Raw genomic sequence first — 18,349 nt, forward strand, 5'->3', positions numbered from 1 at the left:
TTGCTAACATTCGTTGGATCATAGAGAAAGCAAGGGAATTCCCCCAAAAACATTTACTTCTGCTCCATTGACTACACGAAAGCCTTTGACTATATGTATCACAACAGAGTGTGGAAGGTTCTTAAAGAGTAGGAATACCAGATCATTCTTACCTGGCTCCTGAGAAACCTGTATACGGGTCAAGAAGCAACAGTTAGAACCTTAAATGGAACAACTGACTGGTTCAAAATTAGGAAAGGAGTATGACAAGGCTGTATATTGTCACTCTGTTTATTTAACTTATATGCCGAGTACATCATGAAAAATGCTGGGCTGGATGAGCTACAAGCTGGAATCAAGATTGCTGGGAGAAATATCAACAACCTCAGATATGCAGATGATACCACTGTAATGGCAGAAAGTGAGGGGAACTGAAGAGCCTTTTGATGAGGGTAAAAGAGGAGAGTGGAAAAGCTGGCTTAAAACTCAACATTAAAAAAATGAAAATCATGGCATCTGGTGCCATCACTTCATGGCAAGTAGAGGTTAAAGAGTGGAAATAGTGACAGATTTTTTTCTTCTTGGGCTCCAAAATCACAGGCTGGTGACTGCAGCCATGAAATTAGAAGACCCTTGCTTCTTGGAAAGAAGGCTATGACAAACCTAGATAGTGTATTAAAAAGCAAAGGGAAAAAAAAAAAGAGCAAAGACATCACTTTGTCAACAAAGGTCCGTATAGTCAAAGCTATGGTCTTTTTAGTAGTTATGTAAGGATGTAAGGGTTGGATCGTAAAGAAGGCTGAGCACCTTAAAAGAATTGATGCTGTTGAACTGTGATGCTGGAGAAAGCTCTTGAGAGTCCTTTGGACAGAAAGGAGATCAAACCAGTGAATCCTAAAGAAATTCAACCCTGAATATTCATTGGAAGGACTGATGCAGTAGCTCCAGTACTTTGGCCACCTGACGCCAAGAGCCGATTCACTGGAAAAGTCCCTGATTCTGGGAAAGATTGAAGCTAAAAGTAGAAGAGGGAGGCAGAGGATGAGATGCTTGGATAGCATCACTGATGCAATGGACATGAACTTGAGTGAACTCTGGGAGATGGTGAGGGACAGGGAGGCCTGGTGTGCTGCAGTCACAAAGAGTAACACACAATTTAGGGAATGAACAACAATTAGGACGTTTAGCCAGTGTGTTAGTGGACTAGTGAAGAAACATTCTGTTTTTTCATTTTTGAGTTCCTTTTTGTTTTATGAGAGAGAGTAATTGGTACATCTGAAACAATATATCATAAAAAGGCAAAATAAAATATTTTTAACATTAAGTCTCTTTCTATGGCTATATTATTATTGGCATTGGGATATAAAGTACATCTGACTCATTTAAAGGCCTTTTAGCATGTACATTTCATTGATTTTTTTCATTTGTTTATTTAACAAAACTTAACGTTTTAAGCCCCTGCTCCATCCACAGCGTTGTGCTGGGTTATGTAAGGAAAAAAGATCATCAAGACAGAGACCATATCCTCTGGTCTGGGTAGTAAAGAGAAGTTCAGTAAAACACATACCTGCTAGTGATAACAACATTGAATGAGTTAGAGACCTTTAAAGAGATAAATCCAAGTACCCTTTGAGGACAGATCAGTAGAGCCCTGACTTCCAGGGTAATCGGGCTTCCCTCATAGCTCAGCTGGTAAAGAATCTGCCTGCAATGCAGGAGACCTAGGTTTGATCCCTGGGTTGGGAAGATCCCCTGGAGAAGGGAAAGGCTACCCACTCTGGTATTCTGGCCTGGAGAATTCCATGGACTGTATAGTCCATGGGGTGGCAAAGAGTGGGACATAACTGAGTGACTTTCACTCTCAGTTTTCACTTTTCCAGAGGAATCAGGAGCGTTCAGATTTTGAAATTGGTGTTGTGGGGACTGGGTGGCACTAAACAGGAGCCTCCAGTCAGAGAAAGACAGTGTGCAAAGGCACAGAGATGAAAAGGTATGTCCTGTGACCGAGGATGGAAAGAGTCATGGGTGTACAGCGGGGAGGGTGTGCGAGGCGGAGAGGAAGAAGAGCAGACTGCAAAGGTGAGCCGAGCCCTGCATGCCCTGGCAGGGAGCCAGTTGGAGGAAGCTGTTTTTTGACCACTGATTGTATACAGTATTATCCTTTAAAAAGTCCTGTAGGAGTTTCACCGACTAAAACAACTGGTGAATTTACCTTCCTGTGGCCACGGGTTTATCCTCAAATTTCAAAAATTCTCCTTTTTGCATTTAGCTAAAGGTTCCCCAGATTTAATATCAAGAGCACAGGAACAGCAGCTCCAGCCTGTTGATCATGTGGGGCATCTTCTGTGCAACATACAGCCTGGCTTCACTGTCATCCCTTATGTTCCAGGTCAGCTCCAATTACTCCTGTTAAAATTGCAACGTTTTTCTCAAATAAAGATCCTGCAGGGGGGAAAGGCGGGGAGAAAAGAAAAAAATCCTGAACTAACCCCTGTTGAACTTTTTATTTACACAGAGAATTTGGTTATAATGCACTCTGTCATAACAAATTTTTATCTGGAACATGTTGACATGATTTTATTTTTATGGTTTTTGTTTTTTTTTTTTTTAAGTAAGTCCTGGGAATTTTGAGACTTTTATAACTGTGTTACTAAGGCACTGGGCTTTTTTTTTTTTTTTCTCCTGCCTTCTTTCTGACCTGTGAGGCTTTATTGTCCTTCATTTATTAATTCCTTCCATTGTTTATTCATTTTTTTCATTCACTCTGTGCTAGGTACCATGTTTGGCGCTGGGAATTCAGTATAGAAATGATATAGCCAGTTCTGACTTGGAATTGACAGTCTTGGGGAAGAAAGACAGGGATCGAATATTCGGATAACTGATTGCAGCGGTGGGGAATGCTGCAAGAGAGGTCATCTGGTTCCAGCATGACTCAAGTGGTTGTTGGCAGGACTGAGTTCCTGGCATGCTGTTGGCCCAAGGCCTTCCTTGGTCCTTTTCCACGAAAGTCCCTCCAAAAGAAGCTTACAACATGCCAGCTGATTTTATCATCGTGAACAAGTGAGAGAGTATGTGCAAGCAAAAGAGTGAAGTTGGGTCCCTACTTTACACTGTATGTAAAATTTAACTCAAGTAAACTGTAAGCCTAAATATAAGGGCTAAAATTAGAGAACTCTTAACAGGTAGGAGTAATTTTCCTGATCTTGGGCTAGGTAATGGCTTCTTAAATATGAATAATATCAAAAGCTTAAGCAGCCAGAGGAAAATTGATCAATTGGACTTTATCAAAATTAATAACTTTTGTACTTCAAAGAACATTAAAAAAATTAGGGGGATTTCCCTGTTGGTCTAGTGGCTAAGACTCGGCAATCTCAGTGCAAAGGACCTGGGTTCAATCCCTGGTTGGGAAACTAGATCCCACACACTCCGACTAAGACCCAGTGAAGCCAAATAAAAATAATAAAATAGAAAATTAGGGTAATGATTGTACCACAATTTCTGAATATACTAAGAAAATGGAATTGTACGTTTTAATGATGAATTCATAGCATGTGAATTATATTTTTAAAAAGCTGTTAGCGATGGATATATAATTCAATATATACGTTGTTTGTTTTATCAATAAAGCTGTTATAGAGAAAAATGTGAAAACACAATCCACAGAATGGGAGGAGATATTTGCAACTCCTATATATGATAAGGGTCTAGTATTAAGAATACATAATAAACTCTTACAATTTGACAATAAAAAGTAGTTCAATTTAAAAATTGGCAAAGTTTGAATAAAGATTACTCCAGAGAAGATGTACAAGTGGCTACTGAGCACATGAGAAAGCACTCAACATTTTTAGTTGTTAAACCAACAGTGAAATCTTACTTGACACCCACTAGGATGGCTATGAGCAAAAAGCTAGAGAAGAACAAGTGTTGATGAGGATGTGGAGAAATCAGAACCTTCACAACATTCCTGATGGGAATGTAAAGTGTTGCAACCACTTAAGAAAACTGTCAGTTCCTCAAAAAGTTAAGCATGACCTAGCATTTCACTCTTAGGTATATACCCAAGAGAATTGAAAACATGTTTACATCAAAACTGGCCCACAGATATTCAAAGAAGCATCATTCACAACGGACAAAGAAGTGGAACAAACCAAATGATCAACAACTAATGAATGAATAAACAAAATATGTATATCCATGCAAGGAAATATTATATAGTCATAAAAAGGAATGCTACAAGGTGAATGAAGCTTGAAAACATCACACCAAGCGAAAGAAGCCAGACAGAAAAGGCAACATATTCTGTGATTATAAAGGTATGAAATGTCCAGAATAGGGAAATCCATAAAGACAAGGTAGGTTAGAGAGGAGGGAATGGGGAGTGACTGCTAGCAGGGTTTCTTTTTGGGTGATTGTAAATGTCTTGGAATTCAGTTCAGTTCAGTCGCTCAGTTGTGTCCGACTCTTTGTGACGCCATGAATCGCAGCACACCAGGCCTCCCTGTCCATCACCAACTCCTGGAGTTCACTCAGACTCACGTCCATTGAGTCAGTGATGCCATCCAGCCATCTCATCCTCTCTTGTCCCCTTCTCCTCCTGCCCCCAATCCCTCCCAGCATCAGAGTCTTTTCCAATGAGTCAACTCTTCCCATGAGGTGGCCAAAGTACTGGAGTTTCAGCTTTAGCATCATTCCTTCCAAGGAAATCCCAGGGCTGATCTCCTTCAGAATGGACTGGTTGGATCTCCTTGCAGTTCAAGGGACTCTCAAGAGTCTTCTCCAACACCACAGTTCAAAAGCATCAATTCTTCAGTGCTCAGCCTTCTTCACAGTCCAACTCTCACATCCATACCATGACCACTGGAAAAACCATAGCCTTGACTAGACGGATCTTAGTTGGCAAAGTAATGTCTCTGCTTTTCAATACGCTGTCTAGGTTGGTCATAACTTTTCTTCCAAGGAGTAAGCGTCTTTTAATTTCATGGCTGCAGTCACCATCTGCAGTGATTTTGGAGCCCCAAAAAATAAAGTCTGACACTGTTTCCACTGTTTCCCCATCTATTTCCCATGAAGTGATGGGACCAGATGCCATGATCTTCGTTTTCTGAATGTTGAGCTTTAAGCCAACTTTTTCACTTTCATCAAGAGGCTTTGATGTCTCTGCATCAAAGGGTGGTGTCATCTGCATATCTGAGGTTATTGATATTTCTCCCGGCAATCTTGATTCCAGCTTGTGCTTCTTCCAGCCCAGCGTTTCTCATGATGTACTCTGCATATAAGTTAAATAAGCAGAGTGACAATATACAGCCCTGAAGAACTCCTTTTCCTATTTGGAACCAGTCTGTTGTTCCATGGCCAGTTCTAACTGTTGCTTCCTGACCTGCATACAGATTTCTCAAGAGGCAGGTCAGGTGGTCTGGTATTCCCATCTCTTGAAGAATTTTCCACAGTTTATTGTGATCCACACAGTCAAAGGCTTTGGCATAGTCAATAAAGCAGAAATAGATGTTTTTCTGGAACTCTCTTGCTTTTTCCATGATCCAGCGGATGTTGGCAATTTGATCTCTGGTTCCTCTGCCTTTTCTAAAACCAGCTTGAACATCTGGATGTTCACAGTTCAGATATTGCTGAAGCCTGGCTTGGAGAATTTTGAGCGTTACTTTACTAGCATGTGAGATGAGTGCAATTGTGTGGTAGTTTGAGCATTTTTTGGCATTGCTTTTCTTTGGGATTGGAATGAAAACTGACCTTTTCCAGTCCTGTGGCCACTGCTGAGTTTTCCAAATTTGCTGACATATTGAGTGCAGCACTTTCACAGCATCATCGTTCAGGATTTGAAACAGCTGAATTGGAATTCCATCACCTCCACTAGCTTTGTTCATAGTGATGCTTTCTAAGGCCCACTTGACTTCACATTCCAGGATGTCTGGCTCTAGATGAGTGATCACACCATCATGATTATCTGGGTTGTGAAGATCTTTTTTGTACAGTTTTTCTGTGTATTCTTGCCACCTCTTCTTAATATCTTCTGCTTCTGTTAGGTCCATACCATTTCTGGAATTAGATAATACTGATTTTACACAACTTTGTCAATAGACCATCCCTGATAAAAGAGCGAATTTTGTGGTATGTGAATTATATCCTAATTAAAAACAAAACAAGGAAAGTCTGAGAAATTGTTATGTGATGACTAAATCTAATCTAGTACCCTGGATATGATCCTGAAACAAACATCAAAAAAGAATATTATGCAGAACCTAAGGAAATCCTAATGAAATATGGATTATAGTTTATGATAATGTAGCAGTATTGGTTCCTTAATGTACCATGGACTTTTCTGGTGGCTTAGTGGTAAAGAATCCGCCTGCCAATGCACGAGACATGGGTTCCATCCCTGGGTCAGGAAGATCGCCTGGAGAAGGAAATGGCAATCCAACCCAGTATTCTTGCCTGGGAAATCCCATGGACAGAGGAGTCTGGTGCTCTACAGTCCATGGGGTTGCAAAATAGTTGGACACAACTTAGCGACCAAGCAACAGTAATAACAAATGTACCATACTAATATAAGATGTTAATAATCAGAAACTGGATGTAGGGATACAGGAATTATCTATATATCTTTGCTACTTTTCTTTAAAACTTCTAAAATTTAAAAACTTTTAAAAAAACGTTCAGCAGATACTTATGTCAAACCTGACATGTGGGCATAGAGCTGGACCACATCTGGTCTTTATTCAGGTTGCTTTCTGGACAAAAGTGGAAGGATAAGATAAGCACATGTACAGAATGGAGTCTAGAAGTCAGAAATCAAGAAACACAATGCAATAGGTATTAAAGGAGAGAGCCTTTCAGGTTAGGAGACTGGGAGATGAGCATAGAGCATTGGTCTTGGAGCACATCTTCCAAGACCCCTGGAAGATGTGAGGGGTCTGGATAGGCAAAGATGGGGTGGGAGTATCAGGGGATATTTCCTGGGATTCTAACAGGGTTCAGACCCAAAAACCAGGTGGCAATGGGGCCTTGTGCAGTTAAGCTGGGCTGTGGGCTTGGTTAGGGAAGTAGTGAAGACTTCTTCATGTAGGAAAGATCATGTTATTTCTTAACCTTTTCCAAGGGCTGCAAAATGTTTTCTATCCAATCTTTATTCTCAGGCTGACCCCTGCAGGCTTCTGTAACATGTAAACTGTCACCCTCTTCTAGGATTCAGCCTGGCCAACCATGTCAGCATTTCCATCCTTACCTCTGTTTTGAGCTTCAGTTCCATCATAGATACAAATCAACGTACTTAGAACTTGGCATATGGCATTCTGGTCTCTAGGTAATTTTTTTTTTTTTTTTTGGCTGCACTGCAAGGCTTACAGGATCTCAGTTCCCTGACCAGGGATTGAACCTGGGCCCAGAATCCTAATCACTAGGCCACCGGGGTGTGCGTGCTAAGTTGCTCAGTCGGGTCCGACTCTTTGCAACCCCATGGACTGTAGCCCGCCAGGCTCCTCTGTCCATAGATTCTCCAGGCAAGAATACTAGAGTGGGTTGCTGTGCCCTCCTCCAGGGAATCTTCCTGACCCAGAGATCAAACCTGTGTCTCTTTTATCTTTTGCCTTGGCAGATGGATTCTTTATCACTAATGCCACCAGAGAACTCTAGCTAATTTTTTTACCGAGAAAGAAGAATAAATGTGCCTCTTCCAGGACCATTGCCCTTCAGCTCTCCTCCCTCTGAGCAAGTTTCAGGTTGCAGAAAGCAAGCGGTTTCAGGGTGAACTATGCCCTTGTTTTTGCAGGATGTCTCCAGCACAGTCTGTGTCTGGCAGCGGGTCTGCTGTTCTCTGCCTAGAGTTTCTGTCTGTGGGGCAGTGCCTGAGGCAGTCTAGGTGGGTGAGCCATGCCAAGTGGCTTGATGTCCTATACCACTTGCTTTGTACCTCGGCCCCCCTCATCCTCTTTGTACAGAATGGTTTGATCTCATTTCCTTTACTTGTCCTGTCTCTAACCCAGAGGTCTGAGCAGAGCAGTAGGAGAATGCCCTGGGACCCAAGAGCTCAGGTCACACTGAAACCTGGCACAAAGATGGCTGCCACACCTAGGACCTTGGCAGGGAACACCTGTCCCACCCCAGCTGGCCCGTGTCAGAACACTGGAGCTATTTAGAATCAGAGTCTATTTGTAGTTGCCCCATATCAACCTGTACTTCTAGGAATGATTTTTAATGCTACCATCTGCCTAATTTACATAATTAATCCTTGTTCAGGGCAAAAAAAAAAAAGAACCTTAGAAAACACAAAAAAAATGCCATAATCTCATCACTCAGGATAACTCATCATTAATGTTTAGGTAAATCTCCTTTCAATAATTTGTGTGCATATATGTACAAACAAAAAATGAGGTCATGCTGTGTACCCTTGTCGGCAACCTCCCTCCTACACAAAGTGATACATCTCGAACATTCTCCTGTGTCAGCCAGTACTCATCTAAAACATTTAAATTATTTACTTTTAAAATATTCTATTGTTTTGCTTGCGCTGAGTCTTAGTTGCAGCATGTGGAACCTAGTTCCCTGACCAGGAATTGAACCTGGGCCCCCCTGCATTTGGAGCATGGAGTCTTAGCCACTGGGAAGTCCCCTTAAAACATGATTTTAATTACCCTGTGGTATTCTATGGTAAGGCTTCCCTGGTGGCTCAGTGGTAAAGAATCTGCGTGCCAATGCAGAAGATGTGGGTTCGATCCCTGGGCTAGGAAGATTCCTTGGAGAAGGAAATGGCAACCCACTCCAGTATTCTTGCCTGGAAAATCTCATGGACAGAGGAGCCTGACCGGCTACAGTCCATGGGGTGGAAAAAGAGTTGGACGCAACTTCGTGACTAAATGACAGTGATCTATGGTATGAATAGGTCACTGTGTCCTTGCCCAATCCCCTACTTTCTTGCATACATACTGCTTTTTTCCTTAGGATAAAGGCCTGCAAATGACATTGCTGCCTCAAAGATCACACACCTTCTCTAAACCTTATGATTGCCAAATTTCCTCCCCAAGGCCATCCCTAAAGCATGCTACCTCTGTCTGCGTATGAGAATACTCACCCCTCACCTGGGCATTACCACTCCTTGGAATCCTCACCAATTCTATGGTAGTGAAAAATGGAATCATATGTTTGTTCTAATTTACATTTTTCATTAACAGAAAGGATGCAGGTCAGGAAGCAACAGTTAGAACTGGACATGGAACAACAGACTGGTTCCAAATAGGAAAAGGAGTTCTTCAAGGATGTATATTGTCACTCTGCTTATTTAACTTATATGCAGAGTACATCATGAGAAACGCTGGGCTGGAAGAAGCACAAGCTGGAATCAAGATTGCCGGGAGAAATATCAATAACCTCACATATGCAGATGACACCACCCTTATGGCAGAAAGTGAAGAGGAACTAAAAAGCCTCTTGATGAAAGTGAAAGAGGGGAGTGAAAAAGTTGGCTTAAAGCTCAACATTCAGAAAACGAAGATCATGGCATCTGGCCCCATCACTTCATGGGAAATAGATGGGGAAACAGTGTAAACAGTGTCAGACTATTTTTTGGGGCTCCAAAATCACTGCAGATGGTGACTGCAGCCATGAAATTAAAAGATGCTTACTCCTTGGAAGAAAAGTTATGACCAACCTAGATAGCATATTCAAAAGCAGAGACATTACTTTGCCAACTAAGGTCCGTCTAGTCAAGGCTATGGTTTTTCCAGTGGTCATGGTATGGATGTGAGAGTTGGACTGTGAAGAAGGCTGAGCACTGAAGAATTGATGCTTTTGAACTGTGGTGTTGGAGAAGACTCTTCAGAGTCTCTTGAACTGCAAGGAGATCCAACCAGTCTATTCTGAAGGAGATCAGCCCTGGGATTTCCTTGGAAGGAATGATGCTAAAGCTGAAACTCCAGTACTTTGGCCACGTCATGCGAAGAGTTGACTCATTGGAAAAGACTCTGATGCTGGGAGGGATTGGGGGCAGGAGGAGAAGGGGACGACAGAGGATAAGATGGCTGGATGGCATCACTGACTCGATGGACGTGAGTCTCAGTGAACTCCAGGAGTTGGTGACGGACAGGGAGGCCTGGTGTGCTGCGATTCATGGGGTCGCAAAGAGTCGGACATGACTGAGCGACTGAAGTGAAGGATGAATAGTTCTTCATAGTGGTCATTTGTGCTTCCCCTTTTCTGATTTATCACAGAAATAATTTGATTTATGAGTTTCTTGGAGTAAACACATTGCTCAACCCAAGGAATTACATTCTCGTATCACAGATAATAAAAATAACAGTACCTTATCATAAATTCTAGGTCAAGGCAAATGGTCTCTAGGTGTTTGTTCTTAGTTGATAAAATCTATTTGTCCATCTTTTGACTCAGAATCTCAGAATGCTTTGCAGATCCCAGTTAAACCTGTTGAAACACTTTTTTAGGTACTTATGATAGGAGTTCCATCTGCCTCAGTAACTTCTGACCCACCAGCCTGGTGTGCTGCTGTGCTCTGTGTGCCCAACTCTGTGACCCTGTGGACTGTAGCCCACCAGGCTCCTCTGTCCATGGGATTTCCCAGGCAAGAATACTGAAGCAGGTTGCCATTTCCTTCTCCAGGGGATCTATCCCACCCAAGATGGAACCCACATCTCCTGTGTTGGCAGGCAGATTCTTTACCACTGAGTCTCCTGGGAAGCTCCCCAGGCTGGTAGTGATAGGAGAAAAACAATATGAACACAAGAACCTGATCATTAACCTATTCATATCCTTTGCTTATTTTTCTATTAATGGACTCTGTCTTTCTTTTATTGATTTTTCATTCTTTGAAGAAATTGCAAAAGTTCCTGTGAGGAAAACAGGTCACAAAAAGCTGAAGATAGTAAAATCCCATGTGTGTAAAAACCACATATCATTATATATGTTGAAAGTCTGGAAAAAAAGAACTAAATTACTAACAGTGATTCTCTCTGAGAAGTAGGATTATGCATGACTTTTCTTGAAACATGTATTTTCTGTTTTTTTTTTTAACAATAGATTTTTTTTTCCAAAAGTGTCCCTGATTTCTTGCAGAGTGATGACATCTACCCCATCCAGCAGAGTACAGTGCAGAGTGCTCTGGAGTGTCTACAGCGTAAGTTATGAATAGGTAATCAGTCACAAAAGGAGAAAGACAAATGACCAGTGTGACGGAGTATTCATTCTCACTACTGATTGGAAGTATAAATTACAACATGTGATTCCATTTTCACTTCTAGAATTGACAAAGAGTCCGAGAAGCGATAATGTTTAATCTTGGCAAGTGGGTGGGGAAGTAGGTGTTCTCATACACTGATGGGAGAATATACTCTTTATGAGCCTTCAGAAGGCAATTTGGCAGTAATAGATTACCTTTTGAGTATATTTGTGTAGTTTGTATATACATTTAGGGCTGGTTCAGGTTTCTGGCTTCTTCATGTCAACTTGTGATGGTGTTGTCCATCACTGATTTAAAACGCATTTAAGTGTGGGGACTTCCCTGGTGTCCAGTGGTTAAGATTTCACCCTCCAGTGAAGGAGGTGAGGGTTCGATCCCTAGTTGGGAGCTGAGATCCCACATGCTTCTTGGCCAAAAAACCAAAACATAAAAGAAAAGCAATATTGTAACAAATTTAATAAAGACTTTTAAAAAAGTCACTTCCAAACAACAAAAAATAAAAGCTTATTGAAAGGTGAAATTGGCTTTCCATGCAGCCCTGTGACCAGAGAAACTTCAGAAGTGCTTTTGAGGATGCTTATGATAGTGATAATATGATAATATGATAGATAATCACGATGGTGTGATTACTGACCTAGAGCCAGACATCCTGGAATGTGAAGTCAAGTGGGCCTTAGAAAACATCACTATGAACAAAGCTAGTAGAGGTGATGGAATTCCAGTTGAGCTATTTCAAATCCTGAAAGATGATGCTGTGAAAGTGCTGCACTAAATTTGCCAGCAAATTTGGAAAACTCAGCAGTGACCACAGGACTGGAAAAGGTCAGTTTTCATTCCAATCCCAAAGAAAGGCAATGCCAAAGAATGCTCAAACTACTGCACAATTGCACTCATCTCACACGCTAGTAAAGTAATGCTCAAAATTCTCCAAGCCAGGCTTCAGCAATACGTGAACTGTGAACTTCTGGTTGTTCAAGCTTGTTTTAGAAAAGGCAGAGGAACCAGAGATCAAATTGCCAACATCCACTGGATCATGGAAAAAGCAAGAGAGTTCCAGAAAAACATTTATTTCTGCTTTATTGACTATGACAAAGCCTTTGACTGTGTGGATCACAATAAACTGTGGAAAATTCTGAAAGAGATGGGAATACCAGACCACCTGACCTGCCTCTTGAGAAATCTGTATGCAGGTCAGGAAGCAACAGTTAGAACTGGACATGGAACAACAGACTGGTTCCAAAGGAGTATGCCAAGGCTATATATTGTCACCCTGCTTATTTAACTTATATGCAGAGTACATCATGAGAAACGCTGGGCTGAAAGAAGCACAAGCTGGAATCAAGATTGCCAGGAGAAATATCAATAACCTCAGATACGCAGATGACACCACCCTTATGGCAGAAAGTGAAGAGGAACTAAAAAGCCTCTTGATGAAGGTGAAAGAGGAGAGTGAAAAAGTTGGCTTAAAGCTCAACATTCAGAAAACGAAGATCATGGCATCCGGTCCCATCACTTCATGGGAAATAGATGAGGAAACAGTGGAAACAGTGTCAGACTTTATTTTTCTGGGCTCCAAAATCACTGCAGATGGTGACTGCAGCCATGAAATTAAAAGATGCTTACCCCTTGGAAGGAAAGTTATGGCCAACCTAGATAGCATATTCAAAAGCAGAGACATTACTTTGCCAACAAAGGTTTGTCTAGTCAAGGCTATGGTTTTTCCAGTGGTCATGTATGGATGTGAGAGTTGGACTGTGAAGAAAGCTGAGTGCTGAAGAATTGATGCTTTTGAACTATGGTGTTGGAGAAGACTCTTGAGAATCCCTTGGACTGCAAGGAGATCCAACCAGTCCATTCTGAAGGAGATCAGCCCTGGGATTTCTTTGGAAGGAATGATGCTAAAGCTGAAACTCCAGTACTTTGGCCACGTCATGCGAAGAGTTGACTCACTGGAAAAGACTCTGATGCTGGGAGGGATTGGGGGCAGGAGGAGAACGGGACAACAGAGGATGAGATGGCTGGATGGCATCACTGACTCGATGGACGTGAGTCTGAGTGAACTCCGGGAGTTGGTGATGGACAGGGAGGCCTGGCATGCTGCGATTCATGGGGTTGCAGAGTCAGACACGACTGAGTGACTGAACTGAACTGAACTGATGATAGTGATAAAAGAAAGAAGTTTTCTTGAATTTACAGACAGTCATCAGTCATTTACTGATAGTCTACTCAGGGCTCATTGCCTTGCAAGGTTTATCAGGGACTCAAGTATAGGGTAAACTTCTTGTCCTCAGAGCTGACCTACAGAGTCAGGATGAACCTTAATAACAGCAGTAGGGAACATGCAGGTAGGGCGAAATTGTGACCTGGAGACTACAGGCTCAGCAGTGAGTCAGCTCAGAATCATCTGTGCAGAACAATGAGGATCCTGGAGAGGCGTGGAAACTTCTTGTGTCCACTGGTCTCTCCACCTCCTCCTGAACCAACGCTCTTATGAACACTCTTATCAAGCAGCGTGGCTAGTGCATTTGAATTTGCCTCTTTTCCAATACTTGGGCCATCTAATGTGAAGGATTGACTCCTTAGAAAAGACCCCGATGCTGGGAAAGATTGAAGGCAGGAGAAGGGGACGACAGAAGATAAGATGGTTGGATGGCATCACCGACTCGATGGATGAGAGTTTGAACAAGCTCTGGGACTTGGTGATGGACAGGGAAGCCTACAGTCCATGTGGTCACAAAGAGTTGGACACAACTGAGCGACTGAACTGAACTGACCTTTTCCCTGGCAGGCATTGCTTTCGTTCACAATGTACCTCATGCATGCATGCTCAGTTGTGTCTGACTCTTTGTGGCCCTATGGACTGTAGCCTGTCAGGCTCCTCCTATCCATGGGATTCTCCAGGCAAGAATACTGGAGTGGGTTGCCATTTCCTCCTCCAGGGGATCTTCCCGACCCAGGGATGAAACCCACGTCTCTTGCATCTGCAGGTGGACACTTTACCACTAGCACTATCTGGGCAGCCAGGTGTAACCCAGGGCAACCAAATGGTTGATTGAGGGGAAAACTTCTCTGTATAGAAATAGTTCAGAAAAAAAGTGTAGAAGGAATGATAGAATTAGAATCTTACCATCTTGCAAAACCTTAATGGAACAATGAGTCCCCACAATGATTATCAGAAGTGGTTAACATCACGAGAGACATCTGATCCTCAGATCTAACCCTAACCTATGAGGTGTTCCTGGCAAAAAACAAAACCCAAAGCAGATTGAACCTCTAAATCTAACATTTGATTTATAGGAAATTCAAGGGAGGAGAAATATGCTAAATAATATGACAGTTTGCATCAGAAAAATTTTAATGCAGGAAACTCTGCAGAAAAAAAAATAGCCCTTTTTTTTTTTTAACTTTATTTTGTATTGGGATATAGCTGATTGTGCGAGTCCCTGGGTAGGAAAGGTCCCCTGGAGGAGGGCATGGCAACCTACTCCAGTATTCTTCCCTGGAGAATCCCTTGGACAGAGGAGCCTGACAGGCTGCAGTCCATGTGGTTGCACAGAATTGGACACAATTGAAGTGACTTAGCATGCATGCAAGCACATAGCCAATTAACAAACAATGTCATGATAGTTTCTGGTGAACAGTGAAGGGACTCAGCCATACATATACGTGAAAAATAACCTCCATAAATGAAAAGGGGAATAAAGAAAAACTTTAGGTTAAAAAAAGAGACTTAGAGGACATCTAAGGTCCTTGCTTGGATCCTGATTTGAATAAGCCAATTAGTTTAAGACACACATATTATATATAATGTGTGTATACATATGTACATGTACAAGGGAAATTTACTACTAAGGAGATATTTGATATTGAAGAATATTTGATAAATTTGTTTTGGTGTTATTGTTTTCTAACACTCCATCCATTTTTAGAGGCATGAACTTAAATAGTTATAGAAGGGGAAAAAAAGGCAGGCAGTGGAAAGGAAATCAAGAAAAAAAATGAGTAGGTATCAACTCTCTGTATGTGATTGCAGGGTGATTTTTATACCATCTTCCCAAGTCCTGTTACTTTACAATGAGTGCAGACCAAACCTTGCATGAGTGTGTAAAACTAACAAGCAAAACAAACCCTCCAGAAAAAGAGAACAGTAACAAAAAGCAGTAAATCAATGACATGCCCGCACAGCGGGGACCAACCTGAGACCCTGCCAGCAGCAGGGCAGCGGGTTTAGGACACGCTTCCACCTTCAGGGGCGTGAGTTCTTCCATGTGATTTCCCTGAGCCCACTGACTCTGGATGAACGTGCAGCTTCCTCGCCGCACGCTGCTGCTTTACTAGGGGGTAATGATCTCCTCCCCCACATGCAGCCTTTTTCCTTCACATACATGCCTCACCATGGCCAATAATCACACGCTGATGCAGACCTACATGGCACAAATGGAGTGTTTGCTTGAGGACTGAAGAGTCTTTTCACTGTGCACAGAGAAGAAAGCAAGGAGGAGCCCTAAATGCCATCGCACGCTGCACACTAACATGTACCCATTAAAGAACAAGTGGGTGGGTTTTTAGAGCTGGAGAAAACTTTTCCATTAGTTCTCACAGCAAACCATGAAGAATGGGGGTTACACTCCTGGCTTTTCAAGCCAGGATCCTGAGTTACAGAGATGTTGTTACCAGTGTAGAATTGTCAGTTTGTCTTACTAAAGCATTGCTTTTATTTTATTGCATTTATTTATTGTTAGTCACTCAAGTCATGTCTGACTCTAGTCCTCCAGGCTTCTCTGTCCATGGGATTCCCCAGGCAAGAATACTGGAGTGGGTTACCATTCCCTTCTCCAGAGGATCTTCCCGACTCAGGGATCGAACCCCGGTCTCCTGCATCCCAGGCAGATTCTTTACCATCTGAGCCACCAGGGAAGCCCAACTCATTGCTTAATTATTTCACAAATATTTGTTGTGTACTTCTGCACGAAGCCCTGAGGATACTTCCATGACAAGGCAGACATAGTCTGTGCCCTTCCACACAGTTGGAGCCCCCTCCGGACAGAGGATGGATTGAGAGGGAGTTAGCAGGGAGCAGACAGTTTCTGCTCTGTGGGTTGTGGCAAGATGTTGGGACTTTATCTAATTGGGATAGGAATCAGATGGAGAATTTTTAGGCAAAGGAGTAATATGATCCAATTTCATTTGAAAGGACTGCTGTGGCCATGGTGTGGAAAATAGGGCTGGGGTAGAGGATGGAGAGTGGAGGCTGGAAGGCCTATTAGAGGCTACAGAGGCGGCCCTGGCCACTTGAACTAGGGATGGGTTCTGGATAAGGAAGGGTTGACAGGATTTGCTGGTGGATTGAATGTTGAGGATGAGAAAAGTGAAAGCAAGGAAACCTCTAAACTTTTTGGCCTGAGCAGTCGAGTGTTTGGTGCTTCCACAGCGGAGAGTGTACGAGGAATAGGTTGAGGGTGAAAATCTTGAATTCTATTTGGGAATGTTAATTGAGATGTCAACCAGCCACCCATGCAGATATGAGTTGGCCTTTGGATGTAGAGATCAGGAGTTCTAGGGAGAGCTGGGGATACAGATTTGGAGGTAACTGGCCATGGGCCTGGGTAAGATGACCTAAGGAGAATGAAGCTGGAGAAGACAAAGGACCAGCTTAGATCACTCTCTAGTTGAGAGAGGATGGAGGAGGAGCAAGCAACATGCAGCAAACCCTTCCCTGCTCCAGCAACAAAACTCAACTTCAGAATGTGCCACTAGCCAGTGAGGCAAGAGGAAAAGTCATGGAAGACCAGAGGGAAAAATGTGATGTGAAATAAGTAGGCAGCTGGTAGGTAGAATAAGTAGGTAGAAATGCTGCAGAGGGAATTAGAGGACAAGAGAGAGACGACCGTCAGACTTGGGGACGGGGAGGACAACTGTGCAAACTTAAGGTGTGGAGCCCCCTTGAAATGGGCTGAGGTGAGAAAGTGGATAGTGGATACAAAGACCATGGACAATGCAAGGTTTGCTGTGAAGGGGAGGAAAGAAATGCGGCAGTATACATGGGGATAGGCAGGACCAAGGGGGTGCAATTTTAGTGTTGGATTGTCTTGGATTTTGGCTTTTTAGAGACAGGAGATGGGCTGGGGGTGGGAGATGGAGAATGGAGTCTGGAATGTGTCTGTACACTGATACAGACGATCCGGTAGAGGAAGGGGATGTTTGTAGGAGCTGAGTGAGACCTTGAGGGCTGGGATGTGAAGCACAGGCTGGGGGTTGCCCTTAATAGGAAAGGCACCTGGAGTCACAGGAGGGAAATCAGAGGGTGTGACGCTCTTTCCCCAGGTTCCTTTGATTACCTTAGATGCCCAGAGGCCCCTTCTGTGTGTACTACTTGAGCAAGGTGCAGTCTCTGAATTTTACTTAAGTAAATTTTACTTAAGTAAGTAATTTTACTTACTTAAGTAAGTAAGTAGGCTTACTTAGCAAAAACACTTAGCCGAAGTGCATTCTAAATGGTGGACTTTCAGACACTGCATAGGAAGGAAATACATAGCTGGGCTGGGAAGTGTCTTTTTGGTTTCCCTGAAGCCATACTTTTTGGGTGATCATCTACTCCACTTCTATATAAGACCAGCTGGGAAAGTTGTATCTTTTTTTTTTCTCTAAGATTCCTTAACCAAGTCATGGATCATCAAGGGTTAAAAAATTAACAGCACCTGAGTTCTGAGTCAGCTTCAATTCTGTAGATTTTTTTTTGTGCCCTGTAGGTTCTATTTTAAGATTAAGTTAATTTCTCTTCTAGAATTGACTGCCAGGGAAAAGAAAGTCTCTTCTAAAATTTTCTGTGATTTCTTTCATCACAGAACAAGACTATTTAACTTATCATGGTTTCCTCTTTATCTTTTGCTTCAAGGAAGCACAGAAATAAATTTACTGCTTAATCATAAGAACTTAGAGCTTCAATCTCTCAGATTTTTTTTTCTATCTTCCCAATTTTGTGTTGCTTATATCTTTTCTTTTGTTCCTTTTTAAAATTAAATTTTAAAATTTTGTGGCAGGTTTACATGAATTTCTAAGAAATAGTACAGAGGGATCCCGTGAACCCTTTACCCAGTTTTCTCAGTGGTAACATCTTGCACAATTACAGTACAGTTTCACAACCAGGGTATTGATATTGATCCAGTCAAG

The sequence above is a fragment of the Bos taurus genome, chromosome 10 (assembly GCF_002263795.3).
Source record: "Bos taurus isolate L1 Dominette 01449 registration number 42190680 breed Hereford chromosome 10, ARS-UCD2.0, whole genome shotgun sequence".
Classification (NCBI taxonomy): domain Eukaryota; kingdom Metazoa; phylum Chordata; class Mammalia; order Artiodactyla; family Bovidae; genus Bos; species Bos taurus.